Genomic DNA, 20965 nt, shown 5'->3' with positions numbered 1-20965 from the left:
TCCTAGCTGGCTATGGGTCCCACTTGATATGATAAGTCTTTGACAGGTATCCTGTTCCCACTTTCAGGAGTCCGGGCCATGGCCCGTGACATCACCGCGGGGCTCCCTCCTCCTCCCTCCTCCTCTCCCTGTCACTAGGCCAGTAGGAGAGAGGAGCTGGGCCTCGCGCATGCACAGTAAGGTTGCTGGCATGAAGCCGTAAAGCTACACTGTTGGGTACCCTTAGCCGCAATAGTGATGGCAGCACCATCGCTGGACTCCAGGACAGGTAAGTGTCCTATTGTTAAAAGCCAGCAGCTACAGTATGTGTTTTTTTGGGCGAACACCGCTTTAAGTGCAGGAACTAGGATAAAAGTGACCATGTGAGTTAAAGGGGTGACAAAATAATTGTGTACATTGTGAATGATTGAATGAATGATGCATTGTGGGTTATTTACTAAAGGCAAATCCACTTTGCACTACTGCAAGTTCACTTGAAAGTAAAATTGCTGTAGATCCGAGGGGGACATGCAAGGAAAATAAAAAACAGCATTTTAGCTTGCACATGATTGGATGATAAAATCAGCAGAGCTTCCTCTCATTTCAGATGCACCCCTTAGATTTAGAGTGCACTTGTATTGCAAAGTGGATTTGTCTTTCGTAAATAACCCAAATTGTGCTTTAAGTGGAATATGATGTGTTTGCACTGGTTCTGGTGAGACAAAAAACACAAGGCAGAAACAAGAACTGGAATGAAAACAAAACCAAAACAACAAACTAAAAAATAAATAAAAATAAAGTGCCAGTGTTAGAGCTCCAATAGGTGAACAAAGTTGTTGAAGTGAAATAGATATGTTTTACCTTTGTTGTAAAAGATGAAGTGCAAGATGCAAAGCTTGGCAAGGATACAGTATATGCGCTCATGTGCCTGACTTCTCTGTCAAGATCAATGGCACATCTATCAGTCCGTCCCCACATGCCAGGGTGCTAGGGGTAACCTTACATTCCGAACTGTCCTTTCAGGCCCACATACAAGCCCTGTCCAAATCATGCCACCTTAGCCTCCGCAACATTTCCAGAATATGCCCCTTTTTAACTAATGACACCACCAAGCTTCTAATTCACTCCCTGGTCATCTCTCGCCTCGACTACTGCAACTCCCTCCTCATTGGATTACCTTTACATAGACTATCCCCTCTTCAGTCCATAATGAATGCTGCTGCCAGACTTATCCACCTTACCAGCTATTCAGTGTCCTCCACCCCTCTCTGCCTATCCCTCCACTGGCTTCCACTCACCCAACAAATAAAATTCAAAGTACTAACAATAATTTACAAAGCCATCCATAATTCTGCCTCTAGTTACATCACTAACCTAGTCCCAAAATACCAACCATGCCGCTCTCTTCGGTCATCCCAAGACTTCCTGCTCTCTAGCTCCCTTGTCACCACCTCCCATGCTCGCCTCCAAGATTTCTCCAGAGCTTCTCCCATCCTTTGGAACTCCCTACCCCAATCTGTCCGACTGTCCCCTAATCTATCCATGTTTAGACGATCCCTGAAAACCCTTCTCTTCAAAGAATCATTTCCTGCTTCTAACTAACACTGTTTTACTTCCATCAGATCATCCCCCCACAGCTATTACCTTTTGTATCAATTGACCCTTCCTTTTTAGATTGTACCAAATTGTAATGTAACTGTAATGTCTGCCCTCATGTTGTAAAGCGCTGGGAAAACTGTTGGCACTATATAAAACCTGTATAATAATAATAATAATAATAATAATAATGTGCAAAATTCAAGATTGGGTGTTGGAAAGCCGATCTGTATGAACAAAATTAGTGCAAAAATGTGAATGATAGTTGATGAGGTATCCATCCGGCCAGTGTATCCAAGACAGCACTTACTATTCTGCCTTCCTCTCATGATATGGGCATTATTAGTCCTCTAGGGATCACCTCAAGATCCACTGGAGGGAATTGGCTATTAAATACCTTCTCATCAGTGATGATTGGAGCGTAACAGTTGTAGTCCTCCCTACCTTACTCCCATCCCCACCATGATTGTCTCCGCTGTGGCCCCCTCTGCATTCTGGAAGGCCTAGACCCCGGCATCCATCATCATCCTCACCGCAAATGTGTTGCCAGTACATCACACGCATGCGTAACAAAAAGCTGAGCATGGGCGTAACATCCCAAGCACGTCCGACGGGGATCACGGGATGCCACTGGCATGGTGCAGGCTCCCACCAGTGACCAAAATCTCAATTACGAAAATCGTGAAGCGTCACGTCACCCCACAGTGTTGGGAAGCCGAGCGGAGAAGGAGGTACACCCCCCAAGACGAGACCTAAAGGAGGAGCAGCACAGCTTGTCACAAGAATCTGTTGAAAAACAAGCAAAATATACAACAGTTATACAAAAACATTTTAAAAGGTATTTGAACCTTATATCATTAGTTTGTTCACATTCATTATTCTTCATATTAAATATTTATATAGAAATTCTAATGAGCAATACATGAGGTGGTTCTTCTCAAGATAGTGAGAAAACGGGGTTCTGGGGGGGATATTTTTTATATACATATCTATACAGTCCAAGAACAATTTTTCTGGACTGGACATTGGTAGTTACATTTATTTTAATTCAACATTGATCCTCCCTAAGAACCTAGCTAGTTTTTCCAGATCCAAAACCTTTAAGAAAGGGTGCATAAGAAATGGACTAGTTTAGGCCTGAAAAAACGGTAGCCCGGAGTCCACATGTTCATCTTTGTTTATGTTGAAGTAGCGTTTTGTTCCAATCACCGCCTCGATCTGGGATGTGAACCCAATCGAGATGGTGAAAGAAAATTTGGGCATCCTAATGTAGGACTACATGTCTGCCTAGGGGAAGGTATCTATTCCCAATTTCCATACTATAGACATATTTTGAACTTCTACACCAGAACTTCTGCTTGGTTTTGCCTCTATAGAAGGCCCCACATTCACATAGCATCATATAGACAACTCCATGTGTTTGACAGTTGGCAAAGTGTTTGGTATTAAAGATTTGGCCATTTGGGAGAAGAAATAATTTTTATTTTCTGATTAGAGGGCAATAGGCAAAATGCCCAAATGGGTAGGTGCCATAAAGGGAGCAGTGTTTTTTTTGTTGGGCTTTTTCTGATACTCACTTTTTACTTGCTTATCTTTTAAAGAAGAAGGTCATCTAAAGGTAATTGAGGGAGTCTCAGGTAGAAATTGTTGAACCTTATAATAATCTGTAATTATGGACTAGTGTTTCTGAATGATTTCTCTGATTTGTCTGTGTTGTTGAGAAAAACTCATAATTATGAGTATAGAATCAACATCCTTGTCACCCTTTGATTTGTGTTAGTTGATTGATTGTCTGTAAGAAGTGAATTGTATCTTTAATGAATGATTGTAAAGCTACCACATAGGGTTGCAAGTATGAGTCAATAACCCTACTTAAGTTTACTTAAATACCCCCATTACCCAAAACAATGGGTCGTCCTGTGGGATTAGTGGGATTTTTGTGAATTTTGGCCAAACTATAGGAAGAAGGTACCTTTGGGTACATGGTTCTGATAAATTCACATAGATCTTTGTTGATTGTCTCATTTTTATGGGCATTATCAACAAGACTATAGAATTGTTGGTTGAATTTGTCTATATGCCTAGAAGGGATCATTTTGTATCAATGCTTATTATCTAAGATACTTTGGCACATTTACTTGTATGCAGCGTTGTCTATTAGGACAACATTGCCACCTTTGTGTGATGGTTTTATTATGTGCGACTCATTATTGCATAGGAATTCGCTAACGCACGTGACATAGCCACGCTTTTATGCAATCTCTGGAATATACCGTATGTATTTTTTTAGTACTAGGTTATGTATTCACAGCGCTGTTTTTATGGTCTTCATGGATATACGCTATCGCTATTTGGGCATATCTGTTTTGATTATATGAGGAGTCTTGTAGAATCATTGTGGCCATATATATGCATTTTAATCCTGAGGAATCAGAGGTATCATGTGGAATAGATGTAACCACCTGGATCTCAGCACCAAGTATTGGGATATTTAACAAAAAAAGTGCAGCTCTATTAAAATAAACTAATGATAATAAAATGTGATAAAAGTGAAATGCATTAGTACAAAAATCCAAAGTGAACCATACAAATCGATGACAATAATTATTTGAAAAAAAGTCCAGTATATCAATAATGAACAAAATATTCATATGATGATATATTTAAATAAGTGACATCAGTTCATAAGGAATCTTGGTGTGTTGTAAGGTGAAGCATTCATAAATAGTGAAATAAGAACACTTGACCACGTGAGACCACCACCACAGGTAAAACAGGAAGTTTACCAGTAAGCCAGTGAGTGACCACTCTTATTCAGGGCCAGGGGGTCATATAAGGCTTTTTGGATCTGTGATCCATTTGGAGACACGATTAAAGCCTGGAACGATCATCCAATGTGCTGAGCTCTCACCTCCAGATGATACTGGGCGATACTCCACTCCAATCCACGGTCAAAAGTGTAAGTGAATATAAAAGAAAAAAAAACCTCCAATAGTGCAAAAATGCGCCAAAAAGTGCTTTTTTGAGGGGAAACGCACTGTTGCATAAAAACAAAATGACCCACAAACGGGTCACTCGAATTATCAAGTAAAAAGTTGGAATTCCAGTCAGATAAAATCACACCAGTGTGTGATGGCGATTGCATATACGCAGAGCGTGTGAGCGTAGCATCTATCTGACTCTGTAATAGAGTCTTCCATTAAGAGTCCATCTAATTACTGGTGATGGCCCATGTGGTGAATATAGAAGCTTTATGACACTTCTCATCACACAACAGTGGGTGTCACTTTTTGATTGAGACTGTGGTTTCAATTGTGCACATTCTAAACAGACTTAAAGCAGAGTTCCTCCCACATTTTGTACTCCTCACCATCCTGCACTAACGTGTACACTTTTAATGAATAGGCATTTTGTGTGGGGGGGGGGGGGGGGGGGTCACTTACTTTATTTTAGAATATTTATTTTTCCACTTTTGTGGTCGAGGCCCAGCATGTCATTTCCGGCTTTGCATTGTCTTCTGGGGTATGTGTGTCATCAATCCCAGGAGGTAATAGGCAGTGCCGGGTTGTAGCACTGAGTTATTTGCTGGCATTGCTATGCTAACGCGACCTATAGTGCTCTTGCCACACTGCGCATGCGCGAGATTGGCAGGTGCATACTGGTTATCCAGCACTCATAGAATTCAGGAAGAGATACTCTCCAGCTTCAGATGCCCACACAAGAAACGGCCGCGGTCTGCTGGGACTTCTAAAAGTAAGAAAACAATGCTGCAGAAATACTAAAATGACCTATGTATACAGCATTGCTTTATTGTAATACTCTAAGAATTTGAGTATTAAAGGGGTATTTTTATCTAAAAAGTCAAAATTCAGCCAGAACACGGCTTTAATATTTATATATTTTTTCACATGCGTTTTTCAGTTTATTAATGTGTTTTTTATTATTTTTAGCATGGCAGAATTTTGTTTGTTTTGTTTAGTGCACAGTATGTTTATACCAGCGAGTTTTTCTGTATATGCCAGAGCGTTTTCCATTTTTTTCTGATTATAGTTTTTTTTTATATATTTGCTTGGAGGTCAGCTTTAATTTTTTAGGAATTTTTCTAAACAAAAGTAGGGAACTACATGTCGTTATCCTGGAGGTTGCAGGTGGCTGTAACAACAGGAGAATCTTCAAGTGGCCATCTCTCGTATGGAGTGTCCAAGTGGCTTTCCAGTGCTTTTCAGGTGTGGGAGGATGCAAGTCTTGAGGAGTGTGGGTGGCTCTGATTCGTGAAGTCAGGACCGTAATTCCTTATATGTGCTTAGTTAAGCTTCTTATTTGTCACCAAGAGTGATGAGCTGAACATAACTGGATTCAATTCTCGGAGGTTTGGCGAACACTGCTAAAGTTTGGGTGCCAAATCTGAACCCTATTGAGGTCACTGGAGCTGAAAACAGTTCCGGACATTTTCTAGGCTAATAGGCAATGTATTGCCAAACAAATGGTAAAGGGCTGAGTAATGGTAAAGGGCTGAGCCCTGCCCCACTCGTGCCTGGCCCCCAGACAACTCTTTGGAGCAGTCTGTGATTACAGATTGGGGTACATGTCTGCTGTGAAACAGAGAGGAGATAAGGGCACTCTGGTGGAAGTGAGTATCTGGTCAGAAGGATGATAGTGATAAGATGGCAATTCTGGCAGCACTTTGGTTAGAGGAGAAGCAACTCCGAAGATATAAAATAGGAAAAGAAAGGCGCCTCTAAGTGCAGTATGCAAAATTTTAAAATTTAATAAAGTGCACAAAGGGTTAAAAGCACTTACAAGATCCTTGAGTGTTAAAAAACACGGCAGAGAGAGCAGTGTAGAGCTGTCCAGCAGCTGTAAAGCGTTCTCATATGTGTTGGAGAGAGGAGGCAGCAGGGAAGCCTGTGTTCACTGCAGGACACACAAGGCTGATGGTGTCAGTGAGGAGAAAAGTACAGTAACACGTTTCAGAGCATGTGCCGCTCCTTTGTCAGACGTACGCCCATACTTCTCAAGCTGGCTTGTGAATGGTGAGGGGGAGGAGTAGAGAGAGGAGTATGGGTGGATGTTAGATACACAGTAATAAGGGAAGTGTCAGGTGTATGACGAGGACAGCCAAGACGACCGTGCACTAGGAAATTGGATTGTTAATGGCAGTGTTACATACAATGAAGTCCTGAAGGAATTTGACACAGAGGTACAGGGCACAAATGACAGTGGTTAAATTAGCAATAATAAATAAGTATACAAATGTAAGGTTGACAGTGAATTAGTATACAGGCGTGTTCGGCCGGGCGTCTTTATGCACATGTTCTAAAGGCGAAAGGGCGTTTTTACACTTGCAAATAGGGTCATAAGTCTAATGTTGAATAAATAGACAGCTGTGTTACAAGGGCAGCCCGGCATCTATATACATGTGTTACGGGAGCAGCCAGGCATTTATACGCATGCTAATGAGGTAATAATTCTGTTAAAAGGGGATTTTAAAAATAGGAATAAGCAATAGGATATAGAGGATGCTGTGTGAATTGTACTGCTTATGGCTGTAGCAATGCTAAAACAGTGCCGAATATTACTTGACTATGAATAAGTGTATAGAGGTGTTACAAGGGCAGCTGGGCATCTATATACTAAAGAAATAGAGGGAAGTAGGGGATGCTTATACAAATTGTATGAATTGTGCAGATTATGCCTGTAGCAATAATCTCACGATGAGGGGTAATACTCAACTGTGAATTAGTATATAGAAGTGTTACAGGGGCGGCTGGGCGTCTATACACTACAGAAGGATAATAGGAGGTGGTGAATGTTTATGCAAATAGTACAGTTTATGCCTGTAGCAATACTTTGACGATAATGGATATTAATAGACTGTGAATAAGTATGCGGGTGTGTTACAGGGGCAGTCGGGCATTTACATACCTGCAAATGAGGTCACAAATCTAATATAAATAATTTACTCATAAGAATAGGTAGTAAGATGTAATGAATGCTCTACAAATAGTACAGATTGTGCCTATAGTTGGTGATAATAGATCGTATTTGGCTATGACGGCAGATTTGTACATATATATACATGTACATACACAGGAAAACACCATAACGCATGGACATTATAATGATAACAGGGAATGAATGATAGATGAACAACTGAATGTAGTAGATCATATAAATTACACAAGATAAAATTAGGAGGTTAGAGGTGGATAGTATACTAGGAGTGGATAAGAAATAGATACCATAATATCGCAGTCTGTATGTTAAACATAGTAATATCTAGAGTAAGGTGTCAATTTCCAATTCTTCATTAATACCTCCAGGCATAAATATGTCAAGTGAGGCAGGGTCGTCTTTAAAGCAGGGCAAAAGGGGCAGCTGCCCTGGGACCTGTCATTGTTGTGGGGCCCAAAGCAGCTGCATCATACTTGCCAACTATCCCAGTTTAAATCCCCTTGTCCCTTGAAGTTCCTGTGCTGTGTCTCAATATCTCAGTGTGAAGTTCTGGTACTAATGCTGCCCAGCTCTGCCCTATTGTTGTGTACAGACGACTCACCTGCAGACCCTGTATTTACATGTAAATAACCGGCATTGATATGTTAATAGTAGCTGAATTCATAAGTAAATAGCTGCGGCCGGTGGCATTGATATGTAAATAAAGGTGGCAATAGTATGTATATCATGCCCCCCTGCAGTGAGGAGATGATGTGCTGTAACCTCTAGCAACCAATCAGTAAGCAGTATTACTGTATAGTAATCTCTAGTAACCAGTCAGTGAGCAGTATTACTGTACAGTAATCTCTAGCAACCAATCAGTGAACACTATTACTGTACAGCAGGGGTGCTCAACCTTTTGCAGAGAGAGGGCCACTAACGTGATTTGGTAACCGTTCGAGGGCCACAATGAAATGAAATGGTTCAGAATTTAGAATTTTTATTTTAAAAAGCATAATGAACACTTTCCTCCTGCAGGTATTTGGGAGAGGAGGGGAAGCTGTCTTTCAGTGGTTGCAGGAGGAAAATGGAGAGGACTGGTTCCTATATATGCCCCACGCAGCCCCTCCTGTCTTGGTGTAAAAGAGCGTGTGACGGGGAGGCCGTATAGGCAACCTGGAACATGTAGTGGGGTCACCATTGCAACCCCTCACACTACACCAGGGGTTGGGAGGGTGTGGTAAAAACACGGCTCAACAATGTGGTTTTTATCTCCCCCCGATCCAAGAGTGTAAACGAGCCCTTATGCCACGTACACATGACCGTTTTTTCCATTGGAATAAACTGACGGTTTTTCTGATGGAATTCTGCTGAAACGGTCTTGCCTACACGTGATCACACCAAAGTCCGACCGTCTAGAATGCAGTGACGTATGACGGGACTAGAAAAAGGAAGTTCAATAGCCAGTAGCCAATAGCTGCAATCTTGTACTTCAGAGCATGCGCTGTTTTTGGTCCATCGGAACAGCATACGGACCAGCGGTTTTCCCGATAGGAATTGGTTCCGTCAGAAAGATTTAAAACATGTTCTCTTTCTCGATCCATCAGAATTTTAGAAAAAAAAAGTCAGATGAGGCCCACACACGATCTGAATAGCCGATTAAACGATTCCATCTGACTTTTTCTGCCGGAAAGTCCGACCGTGTGTACGCGGCATTACTGTCCTGAGCCTCTTATAAATCTGCTCTCACACTGAGCTGTTGTGGTTTACAAATGCCTGCGAGTTGGCTGTGCTTTGTCATAGGCTCCTATTATTATTATTATTATTATTATTATTATATCTTCTGGATGTGGTGCACTTTCAGAGAGAACAGCAAGCCCGCAAGATAAAATAGAAGTATGCTTCCCTGGTTTGGGGTCAAAGGGGCACGTCAAAGGGCTCCAAGGGCCACATGTGGCCCTCGGGCCGCAGGTTGAGCACCCCTGCTGTACAGTAATCTCTAGCAACCAATTAACCAGCAGAAATCATTTTCTGTAACTTCTAGCAACTAATCAGTGAGCAGTATTACTGTACAGTAATCTCTAGAAAACAATCAGTGAGCAGTATTACTGTACAGTAATCTCTAGCAACCAATCAGTGAGCAGTATTACTGTACAGTAATCTCTAGCAACCAATTAACAAGCAGAAATCCTTTGCTGTAACTTCTAGTAACTAATCAGTGAGCTGTAATGTGCAACCAGTCAGTAAGCAGTAATGATATGCTGTAACCACTGGCAACCAATCGCAATTGCTGCCTGATCTGATACAGTAAACTGATTTTAAGTCTAGTTTCTATTTATCGCAGATGGAGAGTGAAATTGCATGGGGGGGCAAGAAATGTTTTGCCCAGGGTCCAATCAATATTAAAGACCGCCCTGAAGTGAGTATATCCAATAAGTCTCCCATTGGCAGAGATGTTTAAATCTCTCTGCCGTGGGGAGAGTGGCTGGTATGGATTTGATAATCTATACTTTTAGGCCTATGGTGGGTTTAGGATGATGTTGGGTGAAATGTCGTGGAACGCTATGGTGGTCTTTACCGGCCTTAATGAATCGGCGGTGCTCTTCAAAATGCTGGTGTAGGGGGCGTATGGTTCAGCCCACATAGTAGAGGCCACAGGGGCAGGTCAGACACAGGTACAGGTGTAGAATTCTGGAATTTTGTATGTTTTATTTTTAATTGTGAATGTTTTTTGACCATGTTGTACAAAACTGTATGTAAGGCAAAGGGGTTTGCTGCCTTGATACATCCCAATCATAAAGAAGAGCTGGAGTGAAGGTGATGTGGTTGTTTTCTTTTTGGGTTTGCTTGGGGCAATTTTTCCTTTAATGTTAGGTGCTTTCCTATATGAAAGTTTGGGTTTATTTGGTATACTGTCTTTGAGATGGGGATCCTGCAGTAGTATTGGGCAATGTTTATGAACTATGTGTTCCATATTTTTGTATCTGTTATGAAATTGGGTCGTAAACTGAATGTCCTTTTATGAATTTGTTTTGAGGATATGAGTATCAGGATTGACATATGTGGCGTAGGCTTGTTCAATGAGAGATGGAGGGTAGCCTTTTTCAATAAATGTTTGTTTAAGGTTTATACTTTGTGTGTGATAGTCTGACTGCATCGTGCAATTATGTCTGAGACAGCAGAATTTACTTTTTGGGATGATTTTCAACCAACAAGGTTGATGGCAACTATTGAAATGCAGATAAGAGTTCCCCAGCAGTAGGTTTGCAATAATTTTTTGCAGTATGATGGAATAGATCAAGGTCTAAGAATGCTAGATGTATTTTATCATGCACGGAGGTAAAGGATAGGCCCATATTATTATTACAATGGGACGAATGATTCAATAAAGGCACCTTTCTTTTCCTTTTTACATGGCTGCTGTGATTGGCCCTGTACCATGTGATCACTTTGACCAATCACAATGATCACACATGTCAACACAGCTTGCCAGCTGCAGCTTGTCAATCTCTCCTCTCCTCATGACAATAATTCAAAAATCTAAAAAATAATTAGAAATGAAGGGTTCATTCACACTTCTCTGAAGATTTGATATCTGAATGATGCCTGCAGCTACAGGCATAATTCAGATGTCTTTGTTTTCACCTGGTGATTCCCTATAATGTAAAATCCACCCCTAGCTGCATTGCTTTTACAAGCAGTGGGAGGGGATGCCCCCCCATCATCCTGTGGTGCATTTCCAGGCTCTTCTGTGCTCTAACTGGATTACCATAGCACTGGCTGTGGATTGGACAGTCCCCAGCCATCTCTATGGGGTCTCACTGACCTGCAGAAGACTGCAAGGGGAAAGGAGGAGCACTTTCATTTCTGAGCGCCATGGATACCTGTCAAAATCGGGTACCTGCTTCCCCTCCACTCATCAAAAGTGCCAATTGTTCAAGAGGAGCAGGGAATAAGTCCTTTAACCGGAACTGCCCTTTTTAGGTGGCGCTCCGCTTTAAGTTGTGTCCTTTCCAAAATGTGATAATTTTACCAAAAAATTGTATGCAAAAAGGGTCAGTTTGTAGGTATTTATACTGTCCTGACATTGTAGGGCTTCAAAAAATGAGACAGCCGGTTAGAACATCAGGCCAGATCAGTTTTAAAATATACAAATTATATATCATAGTTTGTAGTCTCTATGGGGGTTACGAAAAGTAAATCCACTTTGCACTGCAAGTGCAAACTACAAGTACAAAGTGCACTTGACTTGGAAGTGCAGTCGCTGCAAATCTGAGGTTTAGATTTGAAATGAGGAGAAGCACTACTGATTTTATCATCCAATCATGTGCAAGCTAAAATGTTGTTTTTTATTTTCCTTGCATACCCCCCTCGGATCTACAGCGAATGCACTTCCAAGTGCACTTTCAGCGCAATTTCAAGTGCTCTTTGCACTTATAGTTTGCACTTGTAGTGCAAAGTGGATTAGCCTTTCGTAAATGACCCCCTATATCCTTCACACAAACTAAATAAAATGCACTTATTTGTTTTACCAAGAAAAAGTATCAGAATATGTTCTGGATTAAATTTCTGAAGAAATATTGTTTTTGTCATATTTTTTTACCAGACACTAAGATTTTTTTTTTTTTTTTTAGGTGACGTTAGAAGCTGATTGGCTACCACGCACAGCTGCTCCAGATTCTGGGTGCTCCAGTTTTAGTAAATCTTTTCCTGTGTTTCTCTATTGCTGTGACTTAGATGAGGACCAGATAATATTTTATGGTAAATTACTGCAGAAAGCCAATTGATTCAAAGGAGTTCTTTTTATACTTTTTCTTGCCACTGTCAATAGCATTTTAAAATTAATATTTTTTTAGTCCTGAACATAATACACAAAGATATGTACAAAACCATTGTGCACTCTTTAAAAATAATATATTGTCAGAATTTTTTGTGGAATTTGATAATATAAACTGTATCCTTTAAAGCTGTGTTCCAGAAATTCAGCCACTGTCTAAAATCTGCTGGTTTACTATTGGTTCAGTCTAAAGAGGTTCCCTGCCACCTCATGGTATTATCACATTTACTTACAACTGACTGTTACTGAGAACCTGGAGTACAGCTATCTCTATACTCTCAGCGCTCTGATAGGAGAGATGCTGTGCTTTTATACAGCAGCAACTCTGCTGCCCATTCATAGCAGGCTCTGTTTTTTGTGAAAGGGCTTACATAATACAAAGTGCTGTGTGATTGTATGGGGGGGGGGGGGGGGGGAGAAGCAGGTAGAGCGGCTGCATAAGACTGCAGTTTCAGGAGCTGAAAGAAGAAAGCCCAGTGTTAGAGAACCAGAAAAATAGAGATAACTGTACCCCCAGGCACTCAGTTAACATAAAAACTGTGAAAGAAGTCCACAAGGTATCACACATATCTTTGGATATAACCTGTAGTGATCCAGGACACTTTAGAAAGTGTCTGAATTCTTTGACTTTAACTTTAAAGTGCCCGTTCAGTTTACTCCAGGGGTGCTCAACCTGCGGCCCGAGGGCCACATGTGGCCCTTGGAGCCCTTTGACGTGACCCTCGACCCCAAACCAGGGAAGCATACTTCTATTTTATCTTGCGGGCTTGCTGTTCTCTCTGAAAGGGCACCACATCCAGAAGATATAATAATAATAATAATAGGAGCCTATGACAAAGCACAGCCAACTCGCAGGCATTTGTAAACCACAACAGCTCAGTGTGAGAGCAGACTTATAAGAGGCTCAGGACAGTAATGCTGCGTACACACGGTCGGACTTTCCGGCAGAAAAAGTCAGATGGAATCGTTTCATCGGATATTCAGATCGTGTGTGGGGGCGTCATCTGACTTTTTTTTTCTAAAATTCTGACGGATTGAGAAAGAGAACATGTTTTAAATCTTTCTGACGGAACCAATTCCTATCGGGAAAACCGCTCTTCCGTATGCTGTTCCGATGGACCAAAAACAACGCATGCTCTGAAGTACAAGACGGCAGCTATTGGCTACTGGCTATTGAACTTCCTTTTTCTAGTCCCGTCATAAGTCACTGCATTCTAGACGGTCGGACTTTGGTATGATCATGTGTAGGCAAGACCGTTTCAGCGGAATTCCGTCAGAAAAGCCGTCAGTTTATTCCAATGGAAAAAACGGTCGTGTGTACGCGGCATAAAGGCTCATTTACACTCTTGGATCGGGGGGGAGATAAAACCACATTGTTGAGCCGTGTTTTTACCACATCCTCCCAACCACTGGTGTAGTGTGAGGGGTTGCAATGGTGACCCCACTACATGTTCCAGGTTGCCTATACGGCCTCTCCGTCACACGCTCTTTTACACCAAGACAGGAGGGGCTGCGTGGGGCATATATAGGAACCAGTCCTCTCCATTTTCCTCCTGCAACCGCTGAAAGACAGCTTCCCCTCCTCTCCCAAATAGCCGCAGGAGGAAAGTGTTCATTATGCTTTTTAGAATAAAAATTCTAAATTCTGAACCATTTCATTTCATTGTGGCCCTCGAGCGGTTACCAAATCACGTTAGCGGCCCTGTCTCTGCAAAAGGTTGAGCACCCCTGGTTTACTAAGTGACTAGATTAAATCTACAAAATACATTCAGGCTTGTCATATGTCAATCTTTGTAAATTTGGCCTAAGAATGATAATAATTATAACAGTTTATCTATATACATCTGGTATTCTGTTGGTCTCAAATCTGTAATTTCACATTCACATAATGTCTCTTAAAAGGCTGCATGCAGTGAGCATATGAATGTTAAGCAATTCAAATAAATAACATACTGGACTCATTTAAAACCATGCTGCCTGTTGGGACAGTCATTTTGTATATATAGCAAACAGCCATGCAATCCATTATTTTTAGTAAGCATTCCATATAATTCTAACTGACATGTTAAGTCGATTTGTCAGTTCAAGCTGAGTATGTCTCTTGAAGTTATGGTTACTTGACATTTGCCAAACACCTGCAGTGCTTTATTATTAGCGTAGTCATAAGTGGTTCTTTAAAAGCTAATACTAAGGCAATTTATTATCACGTCATATAAGACAAAATTGAAATAATTCACAATAATCGGTTTTTCAAACCATACTGCCATAAAATACAATTTTCTTAATAGCTTATGTCACTTAACTTTACTTTATGCTGTTGTTAGCTGAGACATCCGTTATCCTTAACCTACTTTTTAAATACAAAGTGTAGGTTTTTTTGATAAAGTTTATGGACTAGAAAGTGCTAAAACTTCTCAGTTTTTTTAATTTTTTTTATTTAGAGGTTAGTGTTGCATTAGGGAGACTTCCCTTTCCTTCCTGTCTTGGACACAACAGAAGGCGATTTCAACCAAATGAGGGGAATTTCCCACTTAGTTGTCACTGAAACAGGTGCCCCCATTGGAAGTTACTAACCCTTTCCTCTTGTTCTGGTGAAACTGTAACATTTAAAACATTTTAGATTTTCCACTACTTTCTGTCTCAGGACATGTTTTATATACTGAATACAGGCATACCCCGCTTTTAAGTACACAATGGTGTTTATTTACTAAAGCTGGAAAGTGCAAAATCAGGCTCACTTCTGCATAGAAACCAATGAGCTTCTAACCCCAGCTGGTTCAATTAAGCTTTGGTAATAATACCTGGAAGCTAATTGGTTTCTATGCAGAAGTGAGCCTGATTTTTCACTCTCCGGCTTTAGTAAATAAACCCCATTGTGTACTTAAAAGTGGGGTATGCCTGTATATATGTTAAAAGTGCAATGCCATGTCAAGAGTTTTGTGTCACCTAGGATTTTCAACTAGGCTGGTTTAGGGGCTCCAGGGTGCTTGTTTCATACAGAGGAAACTGTTTTTTCCTTTTCCTTAGAGGTTATTAAAACCTGGTTTGGGACCTGGAGCCTGGAGATTTCATAGAGATTTGTGAGAGAGAAATCTCCAATCCCGAAGGCAACCTGTACACTGATTGTGAATGTGTTCACATCTGTTATAGCCTGGAACCTGACAATAGATTGGGGTTCCACCCTCCTGAGGAGTACATGTGGTTGCAAGGGAGCAACCAGAGACATGCATGTCTGCAAGGTGCAGATGGTGACAGAGTGGCAAGACTGTAAGCCATGAGAGAGCCGAGTATAAGCAACTATGAGTGTTGATCTGTGGGATCAGACCTAAGGCCTAGGCTTGAGGCCTGAAGCAGTCATGTGGCAAAAGTGAGCCAGGAGACTGAAGTAATTTGTTTTGACATTTTCAATTATGGTGGAAAGCCCTGTAAGGGCTACTGATTTTGTGCAAATCATTTTAATAAATGTTGGCCAAATAATATATGAGTATTTAATTATTTGTTCCTTTATTGGTGTAAAGGCCAGTCGGGGTTAGACTGGACAGTTCTCTCACTCAGGCAGATGGAGTTTGTTCATGCCATGCATGGTTGCCATGGTTGTAACTAGGCTTGAGATTTGAGTTTGAGTTGAGATAGAGTTTGGCCTGAACTCTACATGATTGCACTTTGGCAAAATGGGTAACTATTGAGTTTGTTCACTGATGAGTCAAATACCAATCAGCAAAAATACAGTTATTGAACTGTGAACTTTGGAGCAGCCAATCGGGCAGAAGACATTTGTAGTTCACGTGAACATTTGCTGGGCAAGCCTGGAAAAGATCTAACTAGTTAACTATTGTCATGGTCCCTTTAGAGGTTGTCTTCGGGTGCATGCAGTAGGCATAGCCCCACATTGGGTGCCAAATTTAAGGGTATGCGAGTGGTACCTCTTACATGTTCCCCTCCTCATTGGGTGTCAAGCGTGGGTCACATAAGAGGCATACCCCAAGGTGGGTTCTTTTGGACTACACATGGGGTACCTTTACTTGAACAGATGACTGAACTCTAGTTAGCTGTCCTCATGTTAACGTACACCACTACTATCACTGTTGCATTTAGGACAGACATGCAGAGCCAATGCCCTCTCCACCTGTACAGCGTATCTCCACCACCTTACTCTCAGTAACAGAATGGGGTCCTGTTGTGCACCGAATGTGGACACCATGCAAGCACTCACTTAACTCTTCTTCTTCTGCACCTGTGCACAGGCTGGGGACCTCTGCGGTGCTGATCTGCTCCTATTGCTATGGGAGATGGACCACTTACTGAGAGAGTGCTGACAACAACTCACTCCTGAATAAGGCTGTCCCACCTGCCATAGGCACACACTTACGACAGGCTGCTTGTTAAACCTTCATTGCCCTTGTTAACCACTTGTGTTTTCATGCTCCAATGTTCTGTAACTGACCTGAGCTTAAGACCATGTGCCAGTTACTTGCATTGAACCTCTTTAGTAACTTCAGACTAGGCAAAAACAAAGAGCTTTCCTCAATAACTTGGAGCAATGTCCCTCTGTCCCCCCCCCCCTCCATTTGCCCCTCATTTTGGTCTAATCTATATAGTTGTATATAAAATGCACTTTTAATCTTTCAAAAAGTGTTTCCCAGTGCTAAACCTTTCATCCAAACTCTAATGCCGCGTACATACGACCGGACTTTTCAACATCAAAGGTCCGACGGAACGATTCCGGCAGACCATTCGATCGTGTGTGGGCTGCAGCGGACTTTTGATTTGCAAAGTCTGACAGACTTTAGAAATGGAACATGTTTCAAAATTTTCCGCCAGAACTCCGCCGGACCCAGTTCCTACCGAGAAATCCGCTCGTGTGTATGCTAGTCCGATGGACAAAAACCGACGTGAGGGCAGCTATTGGCTACTGGCTATGAACTTCCTTATTCTAGTCCGGTCGTACGTCATCATGTTCGAATCCGTCGGACTTTGGTGTGATTGTGTGTGGCCAAGTCCGTTCATTCGGAAAGTCCGTCAGAACTCTGTCAGAACTCCGTCAGAACTCCGTCGAAAGTCTGTCGGACCTAGTCCCTCGAAAAGTCTGGCCGTGTGTACGCGGCATAAGGCTGAATTCACACCTATGCAATTTTAGTGCTTTTTTCATTTTTCAGATTTGCACTGCAGTCCATTTATGGAACAGATTTCTGTAGTGCAAATCTGCAAAATGCAAAAAGCACTAAAAATGCATAGGTGTGAATCCAGCCTAAATGTCTGCATTTGTAAATTTTAAAAGCCAATATAAAGGAACAGTAGTGGTAAAAGAGCCTCTATGGATTTAATTAACCTTTTTTTAGTTAATTGTCCTTTAAGGGTGTGTGGCAGGAGGCGTGTCCTATGCATACATATGTTTTCTAGTAGGTGTCCCTCATTCCCATCGCAAAATGTTGGGAAGTATGCACCTGCACAGGAAAGAGTAAATGTTTGGAACAGTTCAAGGTGTCAGTGTCCAGGGTTGGTATCTTCATGTCATTCTGCAGGTCCCAGCAATACCCCTATGCTGTGGAAGGTTCCTGAAGCCAGATGCTCATTAGCAGGCACTTCCGACTCCTCTGCATGATACAGCAGGCAAACTCTAGCAACAGCATCAGCAGTAGGAACATCAATGGCAGCAGTGTCCCTTGGGATCCAGACCCCTGTCTATTTCATAATAACAAAGAAACAGTGGGTCGGACCCAAGAAGCTCGCCAAAAAATACCCAAGAAAAATAATTAACTCTATCCCTCCTGGCTGGGGCAGCACTTAACTAGGCTGAAATAGGCAACCTATAAAATAAAATGAAAAATTAAAGTGCCGCACTATTTATCTATCATGTGAAATATCCAGCGATATCAAACTATATTCAAATAAATAGATACATTGATATAATAATGTGTTTAAATAAAGTTCATGTGCTGAAACTTTTCTACATTAAATTATTGTGACTTCTCAATTATTGTGACTTCTTCATATATCATCCGCCACTGTGCAAATCGTGGCTTCAGCAGATAATGTACACACATTTCACCAGCTGTTATACCTGCTCACCTCATACATGAGTCAGAAAGACTCAAAACAATTCCTTTCATTCTTTCAGCTATGGTCTCATCTCTTACACATCCGACCAGCTACTCTGTATCCACTTTCCAATCAGTAGCCTTCCAAGGTGATCGCAAATAAGATCTCTCTTATAACCTGCCCCACTGTTTTTCTCCTTCCTCCACCTCAGCATTATTACTCGATATTCCTGATAGGATAAAGCTCCACATTTTTGCAACAATAAATAGAGGATACATAGTGCTCTCCGTTTGCAACATTTATTAAAATGCCCCAATTAAAAAAACACAAGATATTCAGTTAAAACCAGCTCTGTATAGTCCTGCTCACAACTGTGGCTGCGTAAGGTCACGGGCTCGGTTCTTCCCTTCTACGCGCGTATCACCCTCTGATTAGGTTTTCTCAATAGATATGTATGTAGAGGGGAAGAGCTGAGCCAGTGAGGTTTTTGATAGACTCAAAAGGCCAGGCACATAATAGTGATCAACCTATTTCTCTCATCATGACGAGTATGGTAACTTCAGAGCTATCAGTTGCTATCATTAGCAAGCACATCTTTTCTTCCATTAGTTTAAAGTATTAAATGATCCTTTCTTATTTATGAAAAAAATAACAAAATACTTACCTGCTCTGCGCAATGATTTTGCCCAGGGCAGCTCTGATTCCTCACTTCTAGGGTCCCCCGCCTGCACTCTTGGCTGCTCCTGCCTTCGAGTAAGGGGGGAATACTTGTGCGGGCTTGCTTCCAAGTCACACTGTGTGCATCTATTGACATCTATAGCTAAAGCATCGTTATGGGGGGGGGACACCAGGAAGAAGATGTAGTGGGTGCCGTCATTGTCAAGCCTCCCCCTCCCCATTCATACAGTGGGTTGATTTTACCCTGCTCTGTTTGCCATATCATAGGGGAGAGGTGGGCTGCAGGTGTATCTCCCCCACTCGCCCCCTCCACTTTCTCCTGTCAGCCGAACGGGAGAAGAGAGAGAGGCTGTAATGTAATTGATTCACCGAGATGCAGCCCACCTTCCTGTCCATTCTCCCCATTGGCCAGAGCAGAGGGCCAATCAGAAGACACTGGTAAAGCATCATGGGAAATGTAGTCCCGGAAGATTGGAAGCCCCAGGTGTGTCCACAGACAGCAGGCTACAGCCCCCAGCATGCATGCAATCTGCTGGGGGAGATAGAGAACCTGGAACCCAGAAAAAGCAGCGAATTGAGTGCTGAAAAACAGAACTGTACTGGCGGAAGCCAGAGAAGGAGCCACGCTGTACCCACACCACCAAAGAACCACGCTGTAACTGGGCCATCAGAGAGAGCCACGCTGTACACACACCACCAGAGAGCCACACTGTACCCACACCACCAGAGAGAGCCACGATGTACTTGCACCACTAGAGAGAGCCAAGCTGTATTCACACCACCAGAGATAGCCACTCTGTACCCGCACCACCAGAGAGAGCCACGCTGTACCCGCACCACCAGAGAGAGCCACACTGTACCCGCACCACCAGAGAGACACTCTGTACCCACACCAGCAGAGGGAGCCACGCTGTACCCGCACCAACAGAGAGGGAACAACGCTGTATCCGCAGCACCAGAGAGAAAGCCTTGCTGTACCCGGACCACCAGAGAGAGAGTAACCCTGTACTCACATCACCAAGAGAGAGAGCCACGCTGTACCTGCACCACCAGAGAGAGAGCCAAGCTGTACCTGTACCACCAGAGAGGGAGCAAAGCTGTACCTGCACCCCCAGAGAGAGACGCTGCACTCGCACCACCAGAGAGAGAGCCACGCTGTACCCGCACTACCAGAGAGAGCCATGCTGTACCCGCACCACCAGAGAGAGAGCCATGCTGTACCTGCATTCCAGAGAGAGCCACGCTGTAACCGCACCACCAGAAAAGGAGCCACGCTGTACCCACACCACCAAAGGGGGAGAAAGAAGGAGCTACTGCCAGGGTACAGACATGCTACACTACTGACCAGAGTTGGCCTGGGCAACCCAAACTGAGCGAACGTCCAGCCGGTGGGATCACTGCTGCGGTTTTGCTGGGTCTGGTAAGAGGGCCTGATGGCCATTATCCCTTACTGCTTCTAGGGATTGAGCTATTAGGAAGTGCATAACCTACTATCCTCTAAGCATTATTGACCCCCGGCCCAAAAATAGGGGGTTGGAGGTGACACAATTTTTACTGCACCAGGTGACACCTACCCTAGTGACGCCACTGCTTTAGTCTTAGTAGCAGGGCTCACTGAGTGGGTACCGGCAGCACTTTCTGCTTGCCATCTCCAAGCTGCCACCTTTGATTATTGCTGAATGCCTGTCTCCACCTTCACTTGCCCCCAAGCCAGGAGTCCATGCACGTAGCTGCTGACTGTGGAAATATCTCACTCATGCAAATTGTGCAAGTGAGATATCAAGAGAAAGGAGTGAATATTTTTAGGGAGCTGAAGAGGCCCATAATGATTGCACCACCTCCATATGAACTAGCCAATCCCAGCTGTGCCTGCACTGGCAGCCCCAACCATATTCCTGTGGA

The sequence above is a fragment of the Lithobates pipiens genome, unplaced genomic scaffold (assembly GCF_037356315.1).
Source record: "Lithobates pipiens isolate NorthernLeopardFrog02 unplaced genomic scaffold, aLitPip1_a1.2 Scaffold_18, whole genome shotgun sequence".
In the NCBI taxonomy this organism is placed as follows: Eukaryota; Metazoa; Chordata; class Amphibia; order Anura; family Ranidae; genus Lithobates; species Lithobates pipiens.
Note: the sequence above shows the minus strand (reverse complement) of the source record.